Source organism: Cavia porcellus, unplaced genomic scaffold (assembly GCF_034190915.1).
Source record: "Cavia porcellus strain 051 isolate PalLab524CR breed Dunkin Hartley unplaced genomic scaffold, mCavPor4.1 scaffold_7, whole genome shotgun sequence".
NCBI lineage: Eukaryota > Metazoa > Chordata > Mammalia > Rodentia > Caviidae > Cavia > Cavia porcellus.
In genome coordinates, this window is record NW_026947490.1 from 4,391,861 (window position 1) to 4,405,191 (window position 13,331).

Below are 13,331 nucleotides of genomic sequence, written 5' to 3' on the forward strand. Positions count from 1 at the left end.
CTTGGTGGGTACTGATGGAAAGGCAGGGCTTTACATAACCATAAATTCCCTAACTACTGTTGATCCTTGTTAGAAATTCCCAGAGAATTCTCTTGCCCCGTTGCATCTCGTTATATTACTGGGTTTTGTGGCATTCCTGTGACAAATGAGGGGTCATTTCCTGTTTTCAAGTCACTGCTGCATTCTGATGAGGTCATTCATAAATAAATTGGGTGTTCAGCTGTGCCCACTGGATTGGTGGGGAATATGTGATAGAACCTAGTGCATACGTGGCCAGGATCATTACTAATCATGGTGTTAGCTTTCCATGATGCAACTTTTCTCCATATTGCAATTGGATCTGACCCATACTTGAAAGTGCAGAAGGTACCTTTTTAACTCTGTGATCCTTCCTGAGGTGTAGGCTGCATCTCCCAACCTGTAAACTAGACTGAGAGAACTGTGCCCAACACCTCATCCCCTAGTGAACCTGACACAATAAGCGAAAAAGGCAGATAGAGTACAAATATTATACACCAATTGCATCTTATTAACTGTCTCAGGTTTACATCCAAATTGAAAAAAGAATACAATTTGCAAAGATCAAGGAACCTGTGGAAGTCAGCCACATCCTCTTTCTCTATGTGTCAGAGTCTGCACAAAACACAGGTCCTCATGCTCTTTTATTTTTCTATTTAGTCATGGGCAGAGGCCTTTCATGCACCATGGTGTACTAAGAACCTCTTTCAGTGCACACAACATTGCAGGAGACCAGCTGGGCCTTCCAGGCTGGAAGGTTTTTGCTCAAGGCTGCATCACTGTGGGAGGACATCCTGTGCCTTGATAACAGTTATAAACTTCAGCCTCCTCACCCTGAACTCTGCTGATTTGGAGTGCGAAATCTGTTCTTCATCAGCTGACACTGCCCCTTTCTAGGACCAAAGAGTGCTTTTTGAAACCCTGAAAAATCATGCCTTGTGGAGCCTGGTATGGCTTATGTACCATTATCTCAAATAGATGATTCCATCACTATGCTCGAGCCTCTATTTGTAACTAGTGGAGATGGAGCCTGGCTCTCCAGGAGACACAAAGAGAGAGAGTGGGGTCTGGGCATCTGAACATCTCTTGTGGACCCTAAAACATTAGAGAGAAATATGAGGTCATGTACAGACATTATGATTCATTTTCATATTCTCTCCATTATTTCATATTTGAAGCTAAATTACTTTTGCCATTTTCATATATAGGAAAATTGTTCACTGATAATAAAGTATCCAACATTTGCACCTCCTTGAGAATTAATGTGCATCATCCTTCTCTTTCTTTGTGACATCACCACTTCACCATAGCTCCAGCTCCAGTGGAATTTTCCTGACTCCCACAGACCTCAAGCTCTTGTTCTCACCCTTTCTAAGAAGGCTGCAGTCTCACATGGTGAGTATAACACAGGAAACATTGGGACCCCAGCCTGCTCACTCATTCTCCACGCTCATCTCCTTCCATCCTTACCAGGGATGCAGAGCATTAGCAGCTCCAGGAAATGAGCAGGGAGCCTCATTTTGAAATGCTGAAGCAAGGGTCCAGATGAATCAAAGCGGGCTGAGTTTCTATCTGGAACTTGATGGGAAGGGCTCCCTTGGGGACACCATGCTAATGCCCTGGTGGGCACAGTGAAGGGCAGGATGGGAGGCCTCTCCCATGAGCAAAATAATTTCAAATCTCTATATTTGGGGAAAAGCAGAAGAGAAAAAGTCCATGTAGTGTCCAGCACTAGGAGGAAGGATCCCATTTTGAAAGGCAGAGTCCATATTGCAGCATGGTGCCTCAGTGCTCTTCCCCAGTAAGGAAACCACTGCCACCTCCAGTTACTGCTCAGCACAGCAGCTTTGTGCTTGTGACAGCATGGATCCTGGATAGGGCTTCGGGAAAATGTTTCCAGGTGAACTATTGAGATGTTAGTCTTCATGGGCACAATAGTTACACACCATCGGGCACTGCTGTCAACAGAATTTTCCAGGAAGATAATAAAAATGTCTCCTTTGGATAGAGAATTAGGTGTCCTGTTGAAGGCAAGTGGAGAAGGAGACAATGGTTGTGCCTTAGGTAACCAATAGGTAATTCCTGGGCAGTAGTTTAATTGATGGATATCGTATCTTTCTTATTTCCACAGAGAGACTTTAATATGAATATGAACAGATATTTTCATATAAATGAATATACTATAAACATATGTTTGTATAGAAATACATCTCTCTATATGTGTTTACATGTTAAGGTGTATCTATTGTACACAGAAATGAAGGAATATGTATCCGTAAATGTATATAGATAGCTATATATAAATGCATATATGTGCATTCTGATATACTAGATTAATTAAAATGGTTTTGGGGGAGTAATTCCTTTGAAATCTTTTTTAATTTTGGGGATTGGATCTCAATTTGTAGTTCAGCCTGGCCTTGAGTTACCTGTGCAGCCCAGGCTAGGATCAAGCAAGTCAGGCACACATCCTGGTTCATCAGAAACTGTTCACTCACTGTACAGACACAAGAGTGTCTGGGATCTCTCACCAGCTCAGTTGCCCTGGGTTTGGAAGAGATTTCACTGTTACTATCAGCAGTTTGTAAGCTGAAGACATAACATAATGACTGTCAGCAGTGTTGGAGTCATTCTCCTGGTGTTTTCATCCTGGAGTGCAAACTCATTTTACTCTCTGTCCTGCTGTTTGCTGGCCATGTGACATGGGAGTTTCACTCTCTCTATCTGCCTAAGAACTGTATCCCATTCCTCCTGACAAAAATGGTGACAGCGTTCAGCAGAAAATTAAATGGACTGGTGTGTCTTACATACTTTATTATGGAAGATTCTTACAGGAAAAGTCAGTAAAGACATCCACTATACTCTTCCATTTCTACAGTAAGATTTCACATGGATTTATGTCTTGAACATGCAAAAGTCATCATGTTACAGTTCTGCAGGTCAGAAGTCCAACTCAGTTATCAATGTGATAGAGCCAGGATGCTATCAGGATGTGGTCACTGTGGAGGATCTGGGAGGGAATCTGTCCTTCTTTAACTCCTAGAGGTGTCCCGGAGCCTGTGTCCCTCATATTCTCAGCTCCCAGCATTTCACCTTCTGTCCCCTTCCAGGTCACACCTGTGTGTGCAGCCCCACTGTGTGCTGTCCAGATGTCAGTGCTGAGAAACCTCAGTTCACAGGAAAGAAGGGTGAGATTATATGTTGCACAGATTCTGCCTTGCAGTCTTTCAACCTCAGTTAATTAAAAGCATTCCATTTTTAAGGAGGAAAACCTTGTTCCCCTGTGGGAATAATGAGCTAGCTGATTCCATTCATGCCTCTATTTTCAATTGCAAATCAGCATTGACTGTTCTAAGACAGTGAAGACAGTGAATTTTAAAGCAAATTTTAAAGTGAATTTTTCTATGAAGTGGCCATTTTTTGCTTGCTTAGTGTGTACCAGGAGAACAGATATATTGAGTGGAAACATGGAGAGCCCATGGTGATGTTTTCAGTGTGGTGTAAAGATACAATGGGATGCACCAAGATGAGATCCTCACCTCCCACTGAGCTATCTATGGAATTATGACAGCAGGAATGACTGATATACTTTATCCAAAATTTAAAAAAAAAGCCATATTTTCCCTAGAAAACACAGCAATTTAAATAGTTGAGGTGTCCACATTGAAGGAAAGTTATCTATGAGTATCTGAGATATTGAGAGCGTTTATGCAGGGAGCAGGCAGCAGTGCATCTCAGGTGAGTTTGTTGTGGGTGAACAGAGTGCATTCGGGATAGCCAATGGGTGCTGGTCCTGCCTTAGAGCTGGAATATGTTTTTCGACATACAGTTGCAATGTGTCAAAATCAATAGTATTATATACTGGAAATGTGACTTTTCATAAATATAAAATTTATTCCTATCACCCTGTCCTAAAAAGGAAAAAGTTCTGTGATTGTGGCTCTGCTGTAGCCCTGAGCATTATGGTAGCCCATATGAAGAAAACAATGTATTGATTTACACAATTCTTACCTAAGAGAATTGTTATCCTCTATGGCTAACTTTTTTTCTCATAAAAATGTTGAAGATCTTTTGTTCTCGGGACTTTCATGGGAGATGTTAAGTACAGAGTTGGGTAATATTTTCATTTAAAGTTTCATAGAAAACTTAAAAACGAGGATTTGTATGATCCTTTCTTGTACAGATGATAATGCTGCATACACAGTATTAAATGGAGATGCTGGCATATGTCCTCAGGCTTGGGCACACAGTCTACCCAGTGGCCACAGCAGGTGGCCTCCTAGCAGCTGGCCTTGAGAATGTCACCCTAGTTGCTGCCTCATCTTAGTTGTGGGGCTCTGAAGGTCCTGATGCTGTCTGAGAACAAAGTAGAGTAATGGGGGCGCTGAGGTCTTCATTTTCAACCAGAAAATTTCACCATCCTGTTAAGGCTGGATTGTGTGTTTCTCTGGCCAGAGTTTTTCTTCCTTGTGGAGGAGGCGTGGAGATCACTTCAGACCCAGGATGAGAACCTTGGCTCTTCATCTTAGCCTTTCTATGTAAGTCAGTTTATTTTTTCCAGTGCTGTCATTTTCATTTGAAGGGAGGAGTGATCCATCTCTCATGTTAAACGTGAAATAATAATAAAAATCCTTTATTCCAAAACAAAGAGAAATGCACATCAAGCCAAGTCTCTGCTTAAAGTAGTCAGTACTTTCTCTTCTTCTTCTTGACTGACTGTCATGGTTCCCAAGTCCCATGGTTGTTAGCCTCCTTGGCTGCTGTGTTTGGAATTTGGTGAACTCTGAATACTCCTTGTGTCCCAATCGATGTCCACAGATTCCTAGAAGTCTGGTCTTGTGATGGATGAAGATGGGGGTTTTCTTCTGCCTGTTTTATTGTGAATGTTTAAGACTGAACAAGCATCTCCACATCCTAGTGAAGCACTCTGGCACTGATCTGTACCTGCAGTCCCAGATGTGAGATTTTTCTCTTCTCTGCAAGCTGATCCAATGTGATCAGCCCTGCCTGCTCTCCTGTCTAATCGTGTGTCCTATCTGGCATCCCTTTCTCCCAAATGCCTGTTCTCTGGGTCTGCTTTATGACCCTGAGGTTGCTGAATTCTTCTCCTGCTCATGGCCTCATGACTCATTATTTCATTGCCCAGGTGCCATTTCCCTTGGTAATCAGGCTTCAGTTCATTTCCCACTGTGACTATGACCCTGGTGAAAGACTGGGTGGCTTTTTCTCTCTTGAGAGCTGGACCTGAAGGTGGAGGACTTTAACCACGAGAGTCTTTCATCACTGGTTGTGACTGGAAGCCCTGAGTTTTTATATATGGATCACATTGTTCTCAGGGCTGATGTGCTATTATTCACAGTGAAATTGCGTCTCACTTTCATACAATCCTCCTTGTTCTTTGAGGCCCTGATTCTTAGGACAGCATAGGGTGAGGCCAGTGAAGCTTTTGCTTTGGTTACAAAATCGAAGCAAGTGCCCACATCTCTGTCACTTGTATGATAAACTGTAATGCATCCAAATTTGTACAAAAGCCACCTGATATTAAAAAAATCAGGATTGTAAGTGAAAACAAGATCTTCCTTGTAACAAATAAATGTCAATAAGGATCGTGTGATATTGTGGCAATGTGATATTGGTAAGGTTATTTGATTCAAGATTTTGGTTGTGCCTCTGCCACTAGTTGGGATCAGTGGCTGGGTTGATAGCACCATTGCAAGTGTGTATTGCAAGGTCATTAGAGCCTAAGACACTAGATTTCTGTAAATGGCTTGTGTGCTGTTTGGCTGGGGCAGGGATGTGTGCAAGTGTTAATTCTAATGACTGCAAGAGCACTGCATCACTTTAGAAGGAGGAGGGAAATGATGTTTCACTAGTGTTCTGTATGAACCTGTTTTCCATAACTAAAATGAAAATAATGAGCAGATTAAATGCCTAAAACTTCCTGAGATATCTGCGACACTTCTGCAGTACTTGAGCCAAAGCACAGTGTTTTAAGTAAAGTAGTACGACAAATCTTAGTTTGAAAGGGACTGAACAATGTCCCTGGGATCTTACAGTGCATGAAATTGACCAGAAGAGGTCACCACATGCACAGCCACATATTGTAGCTGAAACTTTCAGTATCTTTACTCTACTCAAGGGGCTGTGAGTCTACAAGTGAAACTGGCCCATTTTGTAGCAATCAGCCACAGGGGGAAATTTCCTTGGAGTATAATATAGGTTAAGTTTACAATTGCAAAGTGAAAAATGGTCCCATTAATGTTATTTTTGCTCTGGGGCATGAATCTCTCTTGAGTTCTTTTCTAATTTTTTTTTTCTTTATCTTAGTAGCCAGTCCTCGGCCTCCCCTGTGGATTTGTCTTCATCTCTTTGCATTGTACACTGGACTACCTTCCTGGTCCCAGTCTGTTTTCATTTGTTTTTGCTCACTTTGTCCTTTGGAATTGGTCCTCCTAGCTCAGTAAAGTTCACTGATCTCCAGAATCCCTCCTGTGACTCTGGGTTAGGATAGTGCCAGCTGGAGGTTGGCACTCACAATTCTAATCTGAACCATTATATGTCCTAAGTCTCCCCTGCTGGTCACCGTTGCTTCCCTTTAACTCTCCTGGTCTCACAATATATGTTTTGAAATTCTCTGGTTGCTCAGTTTCAAACCATTGGAACAGGAATCCTGAAATTCAACTTTTTCTCACATATCACATCCAGAAAGACAATACAATTTATTCGTATTGACTTTTAAATATAGTCACCATCTGCCTACTTTCACTACAGCATCTGGTGAATCAATATCTGGCAGGAAGACCTCCAAGTGAAGAGTGTTCATCTCTTTTTCTTCCTAGTCACTGGTTCTTGTTGCACAGTGGTCTTCCTCAATCTCTCTCCTGGGCAGAGGAGCTGCACCTTGTTGTTCTGATTTTTTAACCTCTTGCTCTCACACAGAGCAGGCTGTGCTGTGCTGTTCCCCAGACAGCAGTGCAGGAGGGAAGCTGGGCCTACCCAGACAGGGAGGTTTGTGTTCTGGGCTGTAGCACAGTGGGAGGTTCATGTGTACCTTGCGCACAGTAATAAACTCCAGTATCCTCAGCCTGCGGCCTGCTGATTTTGAGTGTGAAATCTACTCCTGATCCATTGCCTCTGAACATTTCTGGGACCCAAGAGTTCTTATCATGTCCTGTGGAGCCTGGCCTGGCTTGTGTACCATCCAATACAAATACATGTTTCCATCACAATGCTGGAAGCTCTGACTGGTCCTGCAGGAGATTGAGGCCAGCTCTATAGGTGCCACAGACAGAGTGGAGTCTGAGTCATCTGAATGTCTCTTGTTGACTCTCAATCATTAGAGAGAAAGACGAGGTCATGTACAGGCATCATGATTCATTTTCACATTGTCTCCTTTATTTCATATTTCAAGCTAAATTTTTTTGTGATTTTCATAAATATGATAAGTGTTCAATTACAATAAAGTACTGAGGATTAGAACCCTTCTTGAGAATTAATGTGCATCATCCTTTTCTTTCTTTGTGACATGGTCACCTCACCATAGTCCCGACTCAAGTGGAGTCTTTCTCACTCACACAGACATCAAGTTCTTGTTCTCATCCTGTCAAAAATAGCTGCAACCTCTCATGAGGATGGAACAAAAAAGGAAGATTGGGACCCCATCTCTCTCATTTGCTCTCCTTCCTCTCCTCCCTCCATCATTATCAGGGATACACAGCATTATCAGCACCATGAACTGATCAAGGAGCCTCATTTTGAGGTGCAGAAGTGAGGGTCCAGATGACTGAAGTCAATTTGACCTTTTATCTGGGACTTGCAGGAAAGAGCCTCCCTGGAGACCTCATGTACATGACCTAGTGGGCACAGTGAGGGGCAGAATGGGAGACCTCTCACATGAAAAGAGTTGTTTCAAATCTCTATATTTGGGGGACAAGTAATAGAGAAAAAGTTCATGTCGTCTTCAGCAGCGGTGGAAAGCCCTCATTGTGAAAGATTGATCCATATTGGAACATGGTGCACAGTGGTCTTCCCCAGTAAGAAAATAATTGTCACCTCCAGTTACTGATCAGCAGAGCCGCTTTGTGCAAGTGACAGCATGGAGCCTGGAGAGGGCTTCTGGCAAATGTTGTTTCCAGGTGAACTATTGAGATAAGACTACTTCATGATTCCAGAGATAAATCTCCATTAGGGCACTGCTGTCAACAGAATTTGTCAGGAAGATAAAAAAAAAAATGTTTGTTTCCACTAGAGAACTAGGTGTCCTGTTGAAGGCAAGTGGAAAAGTGGTGAATGACTGTGCCTTATGTAATCAATATACAAATCCTGGGCACTAGTTTAACTGATGAATGCCCTGTCCTGCTTATCCCCATAGCAAGATTTTAATATGATTATGATATTTATTAACATGTAAATCGGTATACTATAAATATGCATATGTAAATGTATCTATATATGAGTGTTTATATGTCAATTGGTATATTAATCAGTGTTTTACTAGAGAGAACAGATACAACATGAGATATATGCAGATGTATAAGAAACAGCAATATTGGCTTATGATGGTCAGCCACAGAGTTGGGTGAGGAAGCATGCAGAGGGTGTCTGATCACTGGACGCCCAAGGATTTAATCCAAGGTCTGGAGTTCACCCTAATGTCTTGTGAAAGTCCACGCCAGCAGGCTGATGGGTTTGCAACAGAAGGCCGAAGGTTCTATGATGAGAGGTTGAAGAGTCTTGCCAGAAAGCTGGGGTCTAAACAGGAAGCCAGGAGATGAGGTCCAAACCAAAGGTAAAGACTGAAGTTTCTCCCAAGAATGGAAGGCATTCGCCCTTTCTCCTTCCCTTTTATATGCCTCCAAGTGATGAGCCACCCTAGGGTCATCTTCTTCTACATCCTTGTGTGTAGAGTTGCTAAACCCATTTATTTAAGCTTCTAAAATGTCTCAAGTTAACCACCACAATCCACCGCGGGTCAACTTGGCAATCAGACACATTTCTTTAAACTAGTTCCACATATGCAGGCATACATACAACTGTGGGTAACATGTTATAACTGTCCTTTGTACAAACATACAAATGGAAAAGCAATAATTCCCCTACCAGAATACACAATGTAACTTTTCTTTGGTTGATGCTTACTCCTATCAGTTTATAATATTCATGTTATAACTCAAGTTTAACTATTCCCAAAAAACAGCATTAAGTCTAACATTATGTTACATTGAAACCGCATTTGGGCACAAATAGTAATCATAATCATCTTTTTTGTAACTGATTACAGGGTCATATCTGGTATTTAGAACTACCTTCTTCCACTACTCATTCAGTATTTCTTTGGCCTTCAGAAAGCACCTTAGCAGGTCTTGGTGCTTTCTGGTGGAGTGACCCATACCTTCATTCCTGAAGGTTCTGGACCATTTGTCACTTTGTCTGGATTAGGTTGCTGTAATTTTCCATTAATCTTAATGTCAGGGCATGGTAGTACTAAAAGGCGCCCTAAGGAATCTCCTGCACTCCAGGTATATTCTTCCTTTGCTTCATTGTAGAGTACTAGCCCAACTTCCCCTTGGCAGTCTGGGTCAGTCACTCCTGACAACACTCTGACTCCCTTTTTAGCTTGTCAGAAGTCCAGCTCAGTGCTCAGTGTGATAGAGCCAGGATGTTGTCAGGATGTGCTCACTCTGAAGAATCTAGGATGGAATCTGTACTTTCTACCTTCTGGAGGTGTCCCTGAGCCTTTTTCCCCCATCTTCCTATCTCCTTGCATTTTATCTCTTCACCCCTCTCCAGGTCACACCTGTTTGTGTGGCCTCCCTGTGTGCTGTCCAGATGTCAGCACTGAGAAATCTCAGTTGATAGGAAAGAACAGTGTGATTTTGGGTTACAGAGATTCTGCTTTCCAGTCTTTCAACCTCAGTTAATTAAAAAAAAATCTGTTTTTGAGGAGAGAAAACTTTGTTCCAGTATGGAAATAATGTGCTACCGGATTCCATTCATGCATCCAATCTCAATTGGAAATCCATACCGACTGTTCTTAGAGGACAACAAAGAAGGCAGTGAAATTTAAAATTGTGTTTCTATGAAGTGGCCTTTCTTGCCTGCTTGGTGTGCTGGTGTGTAGCTGAAGAACAGATGTGCTGAGTGGTACCAGGTAGAGCATATGTGATGTGGGCATTTCCATGTACAGATGCAATGGGATGCACCAAGATGAAAGCCTCACCTAAAATTGAGTTATGCACAGAATTACAACAGGAATAACTGATGTACATTCTATAAAATTAAAACACACATTTTATCTAGAAAACAGATCAATTCAAATAGTTTGTGGTATCCACATTGAAGGAAAGCTCCCTGTGAGCATGTGTGACATCTAGAGTATTTATGCAGGGTACAGGCAGCAGTTAGTCTCAGTTGAGTTTGTGGTAAGTGAACAGAGCGTACCGAGGAATACCAATGGGTGCTGGAACCACCTTAGAGCCAGAATATACTTTTGGTCACATAGTTAATCATGTGGCAAAATCAATAGAAATATATGTTGGAAATGTCACTTTTCATAAATGTAAAATTTATTCCTATCGACCTATCCTTAAAAGAAAAAAAAAGTTCTGTGATAGTGGCTATGCTGTAACACTGAGCTTTATGGAAGCCCATACAAGGAAACTAATGTATTGAATTACACAGGTCTTTCCTGGAGGAAAATTCCTGTTATTCTCTCTGGCAAACTTTTTCTCATAAAAATGTTGAAGATGTTTTCTCTTGGAGAATTTCATGGAAATGTTAACTACTGAGATGGGTAATATTTTCATTTTTAGTTTCATTGAAAATTCAAAGAGAATTCGTGTGATCCTTTCTTTCACAGAAGGTAATGTTACATACACAGTATTAAATGCAGATGCTGGAGTCTGGCCTCAGGCTCAGGTGCACAATCTACCCAGTGGTCATAGCAGGTGGCCTCCTAGCAGCTGGCCTTGAGAATGTCACCCTAGTTGCTGACTCACCTTTGTTGTGGGGCTCTGAAAGTCCTGATGTTGTCTGAGAGCCAAGTAGAGTAATGTGGGGGCTGAGGTCTTCATTTTCAACCAGAAAATTTCACATCCTGTTAAGGCTGGACTGTGTGTTTCACTGGCCAGAGGTTTTCTTCCTTGTAGAGGAGGCATGGAGATCACTGCAGATCCAGGTTGAGATCCTCAGCTCTTCATTTTAGCCATTCTGTGTAAGTCAGTTTATTTTCCCAATGCTATGGCTTTTCATTTGAAGGTAGAAATGACCCATCTCTAGTGTGAAACACAAAATAATGATAATATAAACTCCCCCCGCCAAACCAAAAAAATACCATGGTGTGCTTAAAGTGCTCAGGGATTTGTTTGTCCTGACTTACTGTCATGGTCCTAGCCCCCAAGCTTGGTTGCCACCCTTGACTGCGGAGTTGGGAATCTGGCACAGAACCCTGAGCACTCAGCATGTCCTGATCTGTGTCCACAAATTCAGAGAAGACTGGTCTGGTGATGAATGAAGATGGGAGTTTTCTTCTTTCTGTTATATTGTGGATGATTAAGACTGATCCCAGCACTTCTACATCCTAGTGGCACACTCTGCCACTGAACTGTCCCTGCAGCCCTGGATTTGAGATTTTTCTCATCTCTGCAAGCGAATCCAATGTATTCTTCCCTGTCTGCTCTCTGCTCTCTAATAGTGTGTCTTGCTGGGCCTTCTTTTCTCCCTGGGCCTGTTCTCCATGTCTGGTTTTTTTTTTTTTTAAACCAGGGATGAAATTCAGTACCTCGTGTTTGCCAGGCAGATGCTAAGGGCACTGAGCTAAATCTCCGGCCCTGGGTCTGCTTTCAGACTACTAGATTGCTGAATTCTCCTCAGGGCCTCACGACAGATTACTTCTCTCCCAGGTGCCATTGCCAACACTCATCAGGCTTGAGTTCATTGCCCATTGTGACTGTGACCCTGGTGAAACTGAAAAATCATTTTACTATTGTTATTTTTGATCAGGGGCATGAGTATCTTTCAGTTCCTTTTTTGTTTGTTTGGTTTTGTTTGTTTGTTTGCTTGTTTTTCATCTTAGTTGCCAGTCCTTGTTGGCCTGCCCCATGCATTTCTCTTCATTGCTTTACTTTGCACACTGTGTTACCTTCTGGGTCCCCGTCGGCTTTCATCTGTTTTGCTCACCTTGTCCTTTGGACTTGCTCCTCATAGCTCAGTGCAGGTCACTGATCTCCAGAATTCCTCCTGTGCCTGTGCATTAGGACATCACTGGCTGGATGATGGGGACGACTCAAATTCTAACCTGCTCCCTTCCAAGTCCTCAGTCCCCTCCCCCCCGCCACTTATTGCTGCTTCCCTTTAACTCTCCTGGTCTCACAATACATGGTTTCAAATTCTCCGGCTGCTCAGATTCAAACCAGTGGAACATTTGTATGAATTTTACCTTTTTCTGACACATCACATCCAGAAAGACAACCCAGTTTATTTGTTTTGCCTTTAAAATACAGTCACTCTGCCTCACTACAGGATTCAGTGTCAAGGTCCTGCAGAAGAAACACCTCAGAGTGGAGAGTTTCCATCTCTCACTCTTCCTTGACACAGGTCCTTGCTGCTCTGCTGTCTTCCTTACTCTTAGTCTCAGGCAGAGGCCTCAGCCTACAACGTGTTCTGATTTTTCAACCTCTTCCTCTCACACAGAGCAGTGTGTGCTGTGCTGCTCCCCAGATAGCAGAGCAGGAAGGCAGCTGGGCCTCCCGGGGCAGGGAGGTTTGTGTTCAGAGCTGTATCATTGTGGGAGCACCATGTGTATGTTGCAAACAGAAATAAACTTCAGCATCCTCAGCTCCTTCCCTGCTGATTTTGAGTGTGAAATCTGTCCTTGAGCCACTGCCACTGAACCTCTCTGGGGTCCAAGAAGATGTTTTGCAAACCTGATGAATCACACCCCTTGGAGCCTGGTCTGGCTTGTGCACCACCCAACTCAGATAGGTGTTTCCATTACTATGTAGCAGGCTCTGACTGGACCTGCAGGAGATGGAGGCAGGCTCTCCAGGGGCGACAGACAGGGAGAGTGGGGTCTGAGTCATCACAACATCTCCCATGGATCCTAAAATGATGAAGGAGAAGTGCAATCTTAGGAACCAACATCACGAGCCTTTTTAATAGATTCCTGTGTTTTGTCATTATCAAGTGAAGTTAGTATTCTTGTTACAATGTTCAATGAAAAATTTTCAATTTAGAGATAGTGTCCAAGGTTTCTAAACACAAGGATCTCACCCGAGTAACTCTTTATTTGTGGCAATCTTCATTAGGGGCCGGGT

General features: G+C 42.6%; 1 long non-coding RNA gene across 1 annotated transcript in view; it reads left to right on the forward strand.

The window, feature by feature from the left end:
- The first annotated feature begins 1,326 nt into the window (after window positions 1–1,326).
- The window catches only part of LOC134476694 (uncharacterized), a 74,148-nt gene continuing 62,143 nt past the window's right edge, over window positions 1,327–13,331 (forward strand). Inside the window, exons 1-2 of the long non-coding RNA XR_010048507.1 lie at window positions 1,327–1,413; window positions 3,129–3,206. This is a non-coding gene — a long non-coding RNA (uncharacterized LOC134476694). The remainder of the gene's footprint in view (window positions 1,414–3,128; window positions 3,207–13,331) is intronic.